The following is a 13567-nucleotide window of genomic DNA, read 5'->3' on the forward strand; positions in this document are numbered from 1 at the left end:
GATAAAAATCTTTGCAAGATGCTGCACACAAAGATGCTGTACACATGCAACAGATCAGTATCTGCAAAAGATCTGTTCCTGCAAAATGCATTCTAATGCTACGTACACACATGCGACAACGATCGTTCGTTGATAACGACGAACGAACTTTTAATTGATGAAAGATCGACCTAAGTAAAGTTAGTTTTAAAAGGTGTGTAACGATCTGATCGTTAGAACGAACGTTACATCACGTAAAGCAACCATTGCGCCTGCGCATAAAAATGAGAAGTGGAGAAATTGTGAAATGCGCATGTCAAGCCTAGTACGAACGACCATTTCCAACGATGTACTACTTTTGCAAACGATCGTCATTGGTTAAAATCCGCCGAGACAGAACTTTCTTTTGTAGCGATTTGGCTCGTTCGTCGTTTGCCTTAATAGTCGGTGGTTCGTTTTTTGTAACGATCGTCGTTGGTAAAGATCGGGGAACGATCGTTACAAACGACTATAGTCGCATGTGTGTACGCACCTATAGTCTATGATATCTGCAGATCTTGTACACACCTTGTTTAACCCTCCTGGCGGTCTAATTAATTTCGCCAGGAGGGAGCGCAGCAGTTTTTTTTTTTTAAAATCATGTAGCGAGCCCAGGGCATCCCCCCGCCCGTTTCGATCGCCTTCGGCGATCTTCGATCAGGAAATCCCGTTCAAAGAACGGGATTTCCTGAAGGGCTTCCCCCGTCGCCATGGCGACAGGGCGGGATGACGTCACCGACGTCGTGACGTCATTGGGAGTCCCTATCCACCCCTCAGCACTGCCTGGCACTGGATGACCAGGCAGCGCACGGGGTCTGAGGGGGGGGGGGGGGGCGCGCGGCACGGCGGATAGCGGCAATCGAGCGCGGGGCGGCGGCGATCGGTGTGCTGACGCAGCTAGCAAAGTGCTAGCTGCGTGCAGCAAAAAAAAAAAAGTAAGTAAATCGGCCCAACAGGGCCTGAGAAAACCTCCTGCGCGGGGTTACCGCCAGGAAGGTTAATGGACAATTATCTGCAGATCAGATCCACCAGGATGGATCTTCAGATTGTCAGATAATTGTCTGATCTGCAGATGAATGTCCGTTAAAAAAGGTGTGTATGAGATCTGCAGATATCATAGACTATGAATGCATTTTGCAGGAAAGGATCTTTTGCAGGAACTGATCTTTGGCAGATACTGATCTGTTGAATGTGTACAGCATCTTTGTGTGCAGCATCTTGCAAAGATTTTTATCTGATGGGGAGTTCAGCTCCATAGAATAGACTGTGTAGAGTATGGCTCTTATACTGCATGGAAGGGGGTAAAATTGGTCTGTGATCTTTCATTTTCCAAAGACTTTTATCTGATGTGTGTAAGGCATGGTTCCCCAATCATGTCCTCAAGGCCCTCCAACAGTACATGTTTTGCAAAAAAACCACAACCATGCACAGGTGAGGTAATTAGTGTCTCAGCAGAGCCGATTAACTACCTTTCTGGATTTCTACAAAACATACACTGTTGGAGGGCCTTGAGGACAGGGCTGGGGAACACTGCTTTAAGGGCCCATTCTCACTAAGGCGATTAGCGATTCCCGCTAATTGCCAAAGCGCTAGTGCAATGGTAACTGTATGCGGAGCAGTGCTTTTCAGCGCTGCTAGATTTGGGCGCAGCCGGCACAAGCATAGACTATAATAGGAATCACATCTATAGCAGCGCTCAGTCACGTCGGCGCCATCAGAAGACGGAGCCGAAGTTGCTTAAAAAAACAAACACAATAATTCGGCCTCCAGCAATCGCTGGAAGCCGAATTATATCCTTCCCCACCATCCATGGCGGCCTGGAGGAGGAATAGTAATTAACACTGGACTTGTGCAGAAGCAGGATCAGCCATATACCGGCTGTATCTGGCGCCCAAGTCTACCGGCGCCGATTTCAAATGTATGCACTATATGTTAGCTATATGTGATCACACTGCCACGATTGCGGGTGCTTCTGCGATCAGCTGCAATCACAAACACATAACATGCAGCATTTTGCCACAATTCTTGAGCGATTGCAGTACAGTGCTTCACAAAGCACGGATCGCGGTCGGGAATAGAGGGATTATACCGCGCTAAAAACACTCATGCAAAACCATTTTGTTACATTGTAGTGAGAATGTGCCCAAACCTCAGGGCCTGTTTCCACTGGTGCGGTGTCTGCAGTTTTCCCATAGGCAAATCGCACGAGGAAACTCTGCCATAGGGTACAATGGCTAATCCAACCAAATCACTTGTGCTAGCGATTCAGCCGACATTGCCATCTGAAATAGTGCAGGTGGCTGTGAATCCCATAGCCGTGCATGGCACAGCTGATGGGATTAGTCTGCATAGCCAGAGACCCGGAAGTGCGCCGCTCCAGTGGAAATGGGCCCTTAGTCCTCATGAAAATGTAAAAACCAGGGGGGAGGGAAAAAGCAGGCATGTGTAGTGGGCTTCTCTCTTCCACCCCCCCATTATGATGCACCAACCCTCTAACGCTACTTCCTGGTCAGCAGGACTGAGCAGGCTCTGCCTGGCAATGCTCATCCTTTGATCACGCACCTAGTAGCGCTCTGCACAGGCTCATTACATCACAACAACATCACAACTGCATAGTGTGTCTGCGCAGAGCACTCCCAGCAGCACATCACCTAAGCAGTCTTCACCAACCCTCCTGACCAGGAAGTAGTTTCACGGGGTCGGTGCATCATAACAGAGGGGGATGGACAACAGTAGGCATGAGGAGAGCCCACAACATGTGTCTGCTCCCCCCAGTTTTAAAAATTGACCAAACTCCAGATGCTACACCATTTTTTGTGCAGCATTGTTTTGCTTCTCACTGGCAATCCCCAATTAGAAAAAACATACACCAGCAAACTACAGGAAGAAAAAAAATCAGGAGGGTCAAGGCATACCTCCCAGCATTTTGAGATCAGAAAGAGGGACACTTAAGCCACACCCCTAATCACTCCCCTGTCACACCCCTAGTCACGTATACCATAAATACTTTATAAGAAAAATATGTCATTTTATAATTTAGACCATACTGGTCCTTTCTATCCTGGTTCATTTTCTTTCATAACACATGGAAATAAGAAATATGTGAGTTTAAAGGATGAGTATAAAGTTTAGAGTCAATTTAACACATTTTTCAGTAGGTCTGTACATCAGTCCTTTAAGAGGGACAAATGAGGAGGAAAGAGCGACAGAGGGACAGGGCTCCCAAAGAGGGACTGTCCCCCCAAAAGAGGGACTGTTGGGAGCTATGGGAGAGGGGGACACTGGAGAGGGGGACACACAGCATGGCAGGGGACACTGGAGAGTGGGACACACAGCAGGGCAGGGGACACTGGAGAGGGGGACAAACAGCATGGCAGGGGACACTGGAGAGGGGGACACACAGCATTGCAGGGGACACTGGAGAGGGGGACACACAGCATGGCAGGGGACACTGGAGAGGGGGACACAAAGCATGGCAGGGGACACTGGAGAGGGGAACACATGGCAGGGCAGGGGACACTGGAGAGGGACACACAACATGGCAGGGCAGGGGACACTGGAGAGGGACACACAGCATGGCAGGGAGGGGACACTGGAGAGGGACACACAGCATGGCAAGGGGCACTGGAGTGGTGGACACACACCATGGCAGTGCAGGGGACACTGGAGAGGGGCACACAGCATGGCAGGGTAGGGGGCACTGGAGTGGTGGACACACAGCATGGCAGGGGACACTGGAGAGGGACACACAGCATGGCAGTGCAGGGGGCACTGGAGAGGGACACACAGCATGGCAGGGAGGGGACGCTGGAGAGGGACACACAGCATGGCAGGGGGCACTGGAGTGGTGGACACACAGCATGGCAGTGCAGGGGACACTGGAGAGGGACACACAGCATGGCAGGGGGCACTGGAGTGGTGGACACACAGCATGGCAGGGCAGGGAACACTGGAGAGGGACACAGCATGGCAGGGGACACTGGAGAGGGACACACAGCATGGCAGGGGACACTGGAGGGACACACGGCAGGGGACACTGGAGAGGGACACACAGCATGGCAGGGGACACTGGAGAAGGACACACAGCATGGCAGGGGACACTGGAGAGGAACACACAGCATGGCAGGGCAGGGGACACTGGAGAGGGACACACAGCATGGCAGGGGACACTGGAGAGGGACACACAGCATTGCAGGGCAGGGGACACGGGAGAGGGACACACAGCATGGCAGGGGACACTGGAAAGGAACACACGGCAGGGCAGGGGACACTCGAGAGGGACACACAGCAGGGCAGGGGACAGACACACAGCATGGCAGGGGACACTGGAAAGGGACACACAGCATGGCAGGGGACACTGGAGAGGGACACACAGCAGGGCAGGGGACACTGGAGAGGGACACACAGCATGGCAGGGGACATGGGAGAGCGACACACAGCATGGCAGGGCAGGGGACAGACACACAGCATGGCAGGGCAGGGGACACTGGAGAGGGACACAGAGCATGGCAGGGAGGGGACACACATGAGGCAGGGGTCAGAGCACTTATCAGTTGTGTAGCAAGGAACTGCAGGATGTAATACGTTCTGCAGGATCTCTCCTGCACTGTGCAGTCACTGTGACAAGGACCATACCAGGCAGCTGCATTGATTCACTTGCCTCCTCTAGTGTTGTCCGGATCATGAACGATTCGGATCTTTGATCCGAATCTATTTTGTGAGTCGAATCATCTGAATCATCAAAATTAGTGATTCGGATCGCAATGGGGGCAGGGCCAGGAGTGACACGCCCCCTCTCAGCGGGCAGTGGGGTCCTGGAAGCAGAGCAGAGATGGATCGCTCTGTTTAAGGGGAGGCAGCCTTGCACAGCCACAGGTAGATGAGAGAGAGGGGACATCGGTGCCACTGCCAGATATGTGTAGAGCACACATACTGGCTAAAAATGTGCTGCTCATTATAGGCTGTCTGTTCCGTAGTTGTGCACAGTGAACACATTGGAAACTTTTGGCACAGCTCAGTAACGTTACAGGCAGCATGCTGGGCTAGGACAGGGCAGGCACTGTGATTGCTGTGCAATATGATCCTCATGCACTGCTCTAAACAGCTGCACTTCACTTCTGGGAATGCTTTGGGGAATGGGAGTTGGGAGTATACAGATAAACATATAGGGGAAATATATGTAAAGCATATGATTGCAGCATGTGGGTATTGTGTGCAAACAAACATTTCTGCTCTCTGCTTGTCCCTCCTCCCTTCTCTGTTCACTCCCTGCCCTCTGTCCATCTTCTCCCCTTCTCTGTGTGTCCACCCCCCTCCCCTTCTCCTGTCCTGCTAGTCATTTCACCCCCGAATGCTTCCCTTGTAAAATGATTCGAGATTCGGATCAAAGATCCGGATCTTTTCAATGATCCGATTCGAATCATCCGGATCATTGAAAAGATCCGAACTTTGCATCTCTAGCCTCCTCCAGCAGGTTTCAGCTTCCTGCTTCCTCTCTCTGTCTGGGTCATGTGCTCTGTCGGGTCTCTGAAAAAAGGGGCGGAGCTAGACAGAGCTCAGTGTCAGTCCACACAGCCAATTAGGGCTCTTTCACATCAGAGCTTGCGTTGGAGAACGCTCAAAGCATACGTTTTGTTGTATGCCTTTTACTGCGTTTTGATATGCGTTGCACTGCAGTGAGTGTGCGTTTTTAATCCGTTTTCAATGCGTTACTGCACATAGAAAAACGCAGGTAATTTTTTTTTCTTTTAGTTGTCAACTTTCTACATTGTTCCTCTGTTGCATTCTGGGACTGATTGCCTGCGTTAACGGATTAAAAACGCGCATAGTGTGCGTTTTACATTGACTAACATTGTAACGCATAAAGCTAGCGTTGGCCAAAAAACTGCGCCTGGGTGCAGTGGAACGCAACGCACAAAAAGGCTGCGTTATATGTGAAAGCTAAAATGAAAGTCTATGGACTTTCATTTCACCTTGGGTAACGCAAACTTTATCCTTTGCGTTGAAACGCAGAAAATCTGCCCTAATGTGAAAGAGCCCTTAGCTTCAAGCAAGCCACAAGTGTGTGTGTGAGATCATCAGACTGTCTCCAGAGCAGGAAGAGAGACAGCAGATTGAGGCAGAGCAATGTAATTATCCAAAGGGCCCCTAGTGTATCTGTTAAAACGGGACTTAAAGGGGTTCTGTGGGGGGTTGTGGAAGAGAAAAGCGGACACTTACCTTGGGCTTCTATCAGCCCGGTGCAGCTGTAATGTCCCACGCAGTCCTCCTCCCATCTGCGGTTCTCCCCCGCCAGCCGCCGGTCTAAGCGGCATGGGATCCAACTGCGGCTGCGCTAGAGTGGCCTCGCACCTGCTCGCGTCATCGGAAGCTTACTGCGCAAGCGCAGTACAATGCTCCGTTGTACTGCGCCTGCGCAGTAAGCCTCAGATGACGCGAGCGGAGGCACGGCAACGCGCATTATTCGTCTGTATGACAGACGAATAATAGCCCGGTGCCGGCTGCGGGGAACGGCGGATGGGAGCAGGACGTCGTGGGACATTACCGCTGCATGGGGCTCATAGAAGCCCAAGGTAAGTGGCAGTTTTTCTCTTTAGAAACCCCCACAGAACCCCTTTAAGGAGGAGTGGGCGGGATCTGGGATGAGGGAGCGGAGCCCGAGATAGTCCCGCCCAAATCAGGACTGTTGGGGCCTGGCTCAAGGATAAATCCAAGGGGTCATTTCCACTGCAACGCAGAGGCACGTGGCTCTAAATTGCATGTCATACACTGGGGTGGGGCTTGCAATCCTATTCATTACAATGATTAGGATCGTGGGCCAAATCACCAGCAACTATGCACTGCAGTTCAGTGGTAAATGGCAGTGCATGTATGGAAACAGCAGAGACAGTGCCGCCTATGCATCGTCTGTCCTTGCAATCGCATTTCCATAAGCACACCATATGGAAATGAGCACTTAAGGCTCTTTTCCACAAGCATTTGATGGGCAGTAAAAAGACAAACACTCACAGCTGCTCACTGAGGGCTTGTTCACACCTAGGGATTTTTTTCTTTTTTTTTTAAGCACCAGCGATTTTCAAAGTCTCCCTAAAAACAATGATTCCCTATGAGAGTGTTCAAAGTCGCCCTTAAAGCGCTTGTGCAATGATTCCCTATGAGAGTGTTCAAAGTCGCCCTAAAAGCGCTTGTGCAATGATTCCCTATGAGAGTGTTCACATCTGAGCGGTTGAATTACCATATGCTCACTGAAGCATTGCCTGTACCATTTTTGGGGCAATTTCAATGGAAGGTATAGGGTAATAGCAAAGCGCTTGGGGGTAAAAAAAAAAGCTTTCGCCAGTGCTTTCTAGTGATGGGAATTCCGGCTCTTCTCGGAGAATCAGCTCTTCTGAATCGGCTCCCATTAAAGAGCCGGCTCTTACGGCTCTTCATTAAAATTCACTAGACACCACTCAGAATCGGAGTAAAAGCCCCGCCCCCATGACAACTCCAGACTGCTTCTCTGACTGGGCAACCCCTCCTGCTACTGCCCTGCCCCTACAAGCTGCAAGAGGACTACATCTCCCAGCATGCCTCAGCGCCCTTTATTACACAGCAAATCAGAGCTGTGTGGGGCGGCTGAGGCATCGGCTCTTTCAAAACTGAGAACCGGCTCTTGTCGTTCGCAGCAAAGAGCCGGCTCGTTCGTGAACGACCCATCACTAGTGCTTTCATGAATAAATACAGTGTATTTATTCAGTTCCAGGTGAAAGAGTTCACTTCCTGACTGACGTCAGTGAAAACACAGAAATCGCTCTGCAAAAGAGCTTTATATAAAAATAAATTAAAAAAACCCTCACAAAACGCAGGCCTTTGCGATTGCGATTTTAAATGTGAACAAAGCTTAAAGCTGGCCACTAACGGTCCAATTTCTAGTGAAATATCGTTCGAGCGATCAGAAATTCTGATCGGATTGGTTGTAAATCTCCATTGGTGGACACAATCGATTATGAACGAGTGAAAAAAATGTCACCCGAATGAATTTTCGTTGAACGAAAATTTGGATTTTCTTGGTGGTCGTGATAGATAGGAAGCAAAGATTGGTTAGATGATGGTGTAGTGAACGATTTTTCGTCCGATCAGAATTTCTGATCGCTCAAACGATTTTTCGCTAGAAATTGGACAGTTAGTGGCCACCTTTAGTGTGCAGTTTATCTGCCTGTGGAAAAAAGGGCCCCAACTGGTATTTGACAGGTTTTATTTACCAACTGCATTGATTGGCATAGCTGCATCAATTTGGCGCCAGTTGCATTTCAAATGACATCTCTATTCCTCTTCTAGGCACCCTAAAACACGGTACAGACTTTTGGATACTCACTGACCCAATTTTACCACCTCCATGAAGTAGGAGTTTTAACAGATATTGCATACTGTAAGCAGATTGAGCATGATTCACATAGCTATTTCACCTTATCTAGGTTACATTTTTAAGCTCCCAAAGAGCAAAAATATAATTAAGGTAAGAAAAGTAATATTGAAATAAAATCAATTAACAATTTCTGGCCTGGAACCAACTAAAAATGGCTAGCGTTTTTAATAAGCAATTTCATGAGCGGTTTCCAGCGCTTTTGGGATCGATTTTAAAAAGGGTAAGCTTTTTGCCAGCGATTGTGTAGCGATTTTAATTCTGATTGGTCCTTTCAATGTATTATAATTTTATTCAGTTTGCAATCGCACTCAAATCGTTATGTGTAGCGATTCATGATCGATTTGCCAGCGATTCAGTACATTACAGCGCAAACGCTTTAAAAATGCTGCATGTCCTGCGATTGCGATTTTGCTAGTTGCAATCGCTACTGTGGAATTTATTACAATTATTTACATTGGCAGGGCGTTTAGGGAAAGCGCTAGCGATTCAAAGCACTCCCCAAAACGAAGAAAAAAATTTTGCTCTAGTGGGTTCCAGCCCTGAGTCATTATTTTGATTGCAAGTGTGCTGAAAGTTTATCTATCATCAATTAGGCGATTATTTTATAATGCTGGGAATACACAATGAGATTTTTTTGCAGATCGATTTTCCAATCATTTTTCTGATTGACTTCCATGAGAAAGCGATCGAAAAATCAGATTGGCCCTGTCCGAAATTATTGAACCATCTATCTGCCAAAAAAAAAAAAGTGTATTCCCAGCATTAGACTTTTGTGAATAGAGCCAAATGTGTAGGTAAAAACAAACACTCATGCTACATGGAGAGGGCAAAATTGTTCAGTAATCAGCCAAATAAAAATTGTATGTGTGTACAAGACTTTAACTGAAGGATTACCAGTTGGTCATTAAGCTAAAGGTGGGTACACACATCAGATAAAAGTCTTTGGAAAATCAAAGAGCACAGACCAAATTTTACCCCCTTCCATGTAGTATGAGAGCCATACGCTACTCAGTCTATTCTATTGAGCTGAACTCCCCATCAGATAAAAATAATTTTTAAGATGCTGCACTCAAAGATGCTGTGCACATGCAAAGATCTGCTGCCACTGTTTCGTTTGTTTTGCTGCCATTCACACTCTTTTACTACCTTTGATCTACAGTCACCTCTTTTGCTACTTGATCTGTAACTTGCACGTCCCATGGCTATAATTGATAAACCCCTTCCTTCCCACCCCCCACTCCCTCCTCCTGATACACAACTTTCCCTTGGCCTCTCCCCCTCCCCTACCCCAGGTTTCCCCCATCCCCGACCCCTGTGTGGTTCTCCTCCCCTCCCATTCTTTCCCCCACCAACATAACAATTCTATAATACAAAATACTGTACCTTTACTGCCAATATACCATATTATGTTGCACGTTTGTCACTCATTGATCGAAGCTTTAAATGTAGGATGTATCATAGCAGAAACAATATACCTTCTGATCTCTGTCATTTGCAGCTGTAACTCCTTTTTCTATTGCCCGAGGAAGCGGGCACTGACCCGTGAAACGCGTTGCTTTGTTTTATCTGGAGTTTGATAATAAATAGACTGAATGTACAGTCGTGTTGTGTCTGCTTGGAGGAGGCAAGTCTACCACTGCCTCCTCTAATTACCAAATGGTACTTATCCGTTAGCCGGGCGCATCCTCTAGGTGGTGACAAAACTCCACCAGTTACATCTTTCCCTACTACCCATGTCGGCCTGCAGGGGGAATAGTAATTAGCGCCACCTGCCGGATGCGCCCGGGTAACGGATAAGTACCTACCAAATTTTTGGCTTTTAAGCTCATTTAAAACCCCTTTTATCCTTTTGGCACCTCTGTTCTCTCCTAAATAACATGCAAAGATCAATATCTGTAAAAGATTAGCTCCTGCAAAATGCATTCAGTCTATATCTGCAGATCTCATACACACCTTGTTTAACCACTTGAGGACCCACCCTTTACCCCCCCTTAAGGACCAGCGCTGTTTGATGGGATCTGTGCTGGGTGGGCTCTGCAGCCCCCAGCACAGATCAGAGGGCACGCAGAGCGATCAGATCGCCCCCCCTATGGGGATGATGTGCAGGGGGGGTCTGATCGCTCCTGCTGGTGGCATGTTGCGGGGGGGGCACCTCAAAGCCCCCCTCCGCGGCGACATTCCCTCCCCCTCCCTCTCCTACCTGTCCCCCCAGTGATCCGGGCTGCACAGGACGCTATCCGTCCTGTGCAGCCAGTGACAGGACGTCCTCTGTAACATGGCGGCGATCCCCGGCCACTGATTGGCCCGGGGATCGCCGATCTGCCTTACGGCGCTGCTGCGCAGCAGCGCCGTACAATGTAAACAAAGCGGATTATTTCCGCTTGTGTTTACATTTAGCCTGCGAGCCGCCATCGGCGGCCCGCAGGCTATTCACGGAGCCCCCCCCCCGCCGTGATTTGACAGGAAGCAGCCGCTCGCGCGAGCGGCTGCTTCCTAATTAATCAGCCTGCAGCTGGCGACGCAGTACTGCGTCGCTGGTCCTGCAGCTGCCACTTTGCCGACGCACGGTATAAGCGTGCGGTCGGCAAGTGGTTAACGGACAATCATCTGCAGATCAGATCCACCAGGATGGATCTTTGGATCTGCAGATCATTGTCCGTTAAACAAGGTGTGTATGAGATCTGCAGATAGACTATAAATGCATTTTGCAGGAACTGATCTTTTGCATGTGTACAGCATCTTTGTGTGCAGGATCTTGCAAAGATTTTTATCTGATGGGGAGTTCAGCTCAATAGAATAGATTGTGTAGAGTATGGCTCTCATACTACATGAAAGGGGTTAAAATTGGTCTTTGATCTTCGATTTTCCAAAGACTTATCTGCTGTGTGTACCCACCTTAAGGCCTGGAACCCACTGAAAACCGCAAACGCAACCGCTAGCGTTTTGTCTGAGCGGTTTGCAAGCGGATTCATGCGCGTTTTTGGTCGTGTTTTGCAACATTGTATTTTTTTCCCCAGCGGGTGCCTAGCGTTTTGCGTTTTTATCCTGATTGGTCCTGTGAATTATTTTTCATTTTGTTACAGTGTGCTGAACCGCAAAACGCTAGCAAAACCGCTCAGTTTAGGTTTTGCTGAGCGTTTCAATACTTTACATTGAAGCGCTAACGCTCCCAAAATGCTGCATGTCCTGCATTTGCGTTTCTGAGAAACGCAAACGCTCCTGTGGAAGTTGCCCCATCCATTAACATTAGCCCAGCGTTTTGGCAAACTGCTAGCGTATCGCAGTGCTGCCAAAACGCTGCCAAAAGCGCTCCTGTGGGTTCCAGCCCTAAGAGCTTTAAGTGTGAACATCATCTGTAAGGCCAGAGCCACACCATAAGCGCTTTTGTGAGCACTTGCGTAATTCACTTTCATTAAAATCAAAGATCGCCACAATTGCGTACACAAAAACACTATCGCATCAATTTTTGTGATTTTAATGAAATTGAATGGGAGCAATTTTTAACAAGCGCTAATCAAACGCAAGCGCTCACAAAAGCGCTTATAGTGTGGATCCTGCCTAATACAACATTTAGAACTGGCTTTGCGATGTAATGGCATGCTTTAATAGTTCAGTTTTAAGAGGAAATAAAAGTAAATCCTCAAATTATAATAATGAATGCACAAAATGAAAGTTTTATTGCACAAAGATTTATTCCATTCCACAATACTGAATAAGAGGGAAGACAAGTTATAACAGACAGTTCCATTTTTGGCATTCCATGACCCAACCTAAGATTGGTTGTTCAGCTCTTCACAGTGCATTTCAAGCTCCAACTTTATTTCTCAAACCAGCTGTCACAGTTCACTGTGAAGCTTCCAGTTTCTCTTGCTCAATATCTGCAATGCAGAACAGACCAATTACCAGCATATCTTACTAATTACAAGTTACATTCCTAGTGAGAAAAACAAACAAACACATGCCTTCTTTTGTAGGAATCTTATTTTTCTCATGGGTTGCAGTTTTCTTTAGCCTTTTCTTGTCAAAACTGTCAATCTCTTTCACATCAAAAGTGTCACTGTCTTTCAGCTCTGGCTTGTCTCCCATCTTTTATGTGCTGTCTGAAAAAAATAAAATAAATAAAATTAAGCAATATGGCAGATGTATCACAAGCTAGATAAGTTGATCATCATAACCCATTAGCTGCCAAGACCCATGGACTCAGTTCTAATAATAAAACAAAAGTGACAAGCTCTGACTAGCATGATAAGGATGGGGAGGAGGGGGGCATCTCGCTGCTCCCCATGAAAATCCCTAGTATTAGTGAGCGGGGAATATGGGTTTAACGTATTATACCCGGTGTACATCATTTCTGCACTGGCTGAATTAAAAAGGAACGCAGATCTTTTACAAAAGAAAACAAAATACTGCCACCCACGACTCTGCTGCGCAATACACAGCAGCATCTATTAAATTAATGAAAATGCTGATCGCCATTACCCTAATTCACTATACAATATATTTCACACATTTGATAAAATTTTTCTACACAGACGCTCTTATTAGCACACATCATTAGCATAGATTGAATTAGATTTTACAGATTGCATCCAAATGATGTTAGCTGATCAGCCATGTAAAACCAGGCGCTCTCTCATATACATAATAACAGTAATAGATCGCAGAAGCCGCTCTCCCCGCCCCAGCGCTCACCTGGCAGTGATGATATACAGCGGTCTCCAGCTAGCCACCGTTTGATGTTACAGCACGAACAATAGACAGGCGCCGGCGCAGCATTTATATAAAGAACCCAGCCCAGTGCCTTCGTCATGGCATCCCATCATTGGTCTGTCGGGAAACTAGTTGCCTGTGTTCTGACTGCGGTGATTGGTGCAGCCCACGCCCAGGCACAGATCGGACTGGAGCTGCTGTCTGTAGAGCTGTCCGTGGGTGGAAGACATGGCCTGCAAATTGCTCCAAAGGCTGCTGCTGTTCCTTTGATATGGCCTGCTTATGGAAAGGCTTATTTGTCAGAAAACTGGCTTCCCCGTGTTGATGCATGGTGTCCTGAATTTAATATAAAACCATTTAAAAAAAAACCAGCAGAGCCTGAGAACACCAGTAGGGAGACTGATTTTGTAAAGGTGGCCATGCATTGGGTGA

General features: G+C 47.7%; 1 long non-coding RNA gene across 1 annotated transcript; it reads right to left on the reverse strand.

Moving 5' to 3' along the window:
• Positions 1–12098: 12098 nt before the first annotated feature.
• LOC137548306 (uncharacterized) lies at positions 12099–13225 on the reverse strand. Its single transcript, XR_011026693.1, has 3 exons — positions 13118–13225; positions 12388–12525; positions 12099–12303 (listed from the first exon to the last, which is right to left on the reverse strand). It is a non-coding gene; the product is annotated as an uncharacterized lncRNA (long non-coding RNA).
• Positions 13226–13567: the final 342 nt, after the last annotated feature.

Source organism: Hyperolius riggenbachi, chromosome 1 (genome assembly GCF_040937935.1).
Source record: "Hyperolius riggenbachi isolate aHypRig1 chromosome 1, aHypRig1.pri, whole genome shotgun sequence".
Taxonomy (NCBI): domain Eukaryota; kingdom Metazoa; phylum Chordata; class Amphibia; order Anura; family Hyperoliidae; genus Hyperolius; species Hyperolius riggenbachi.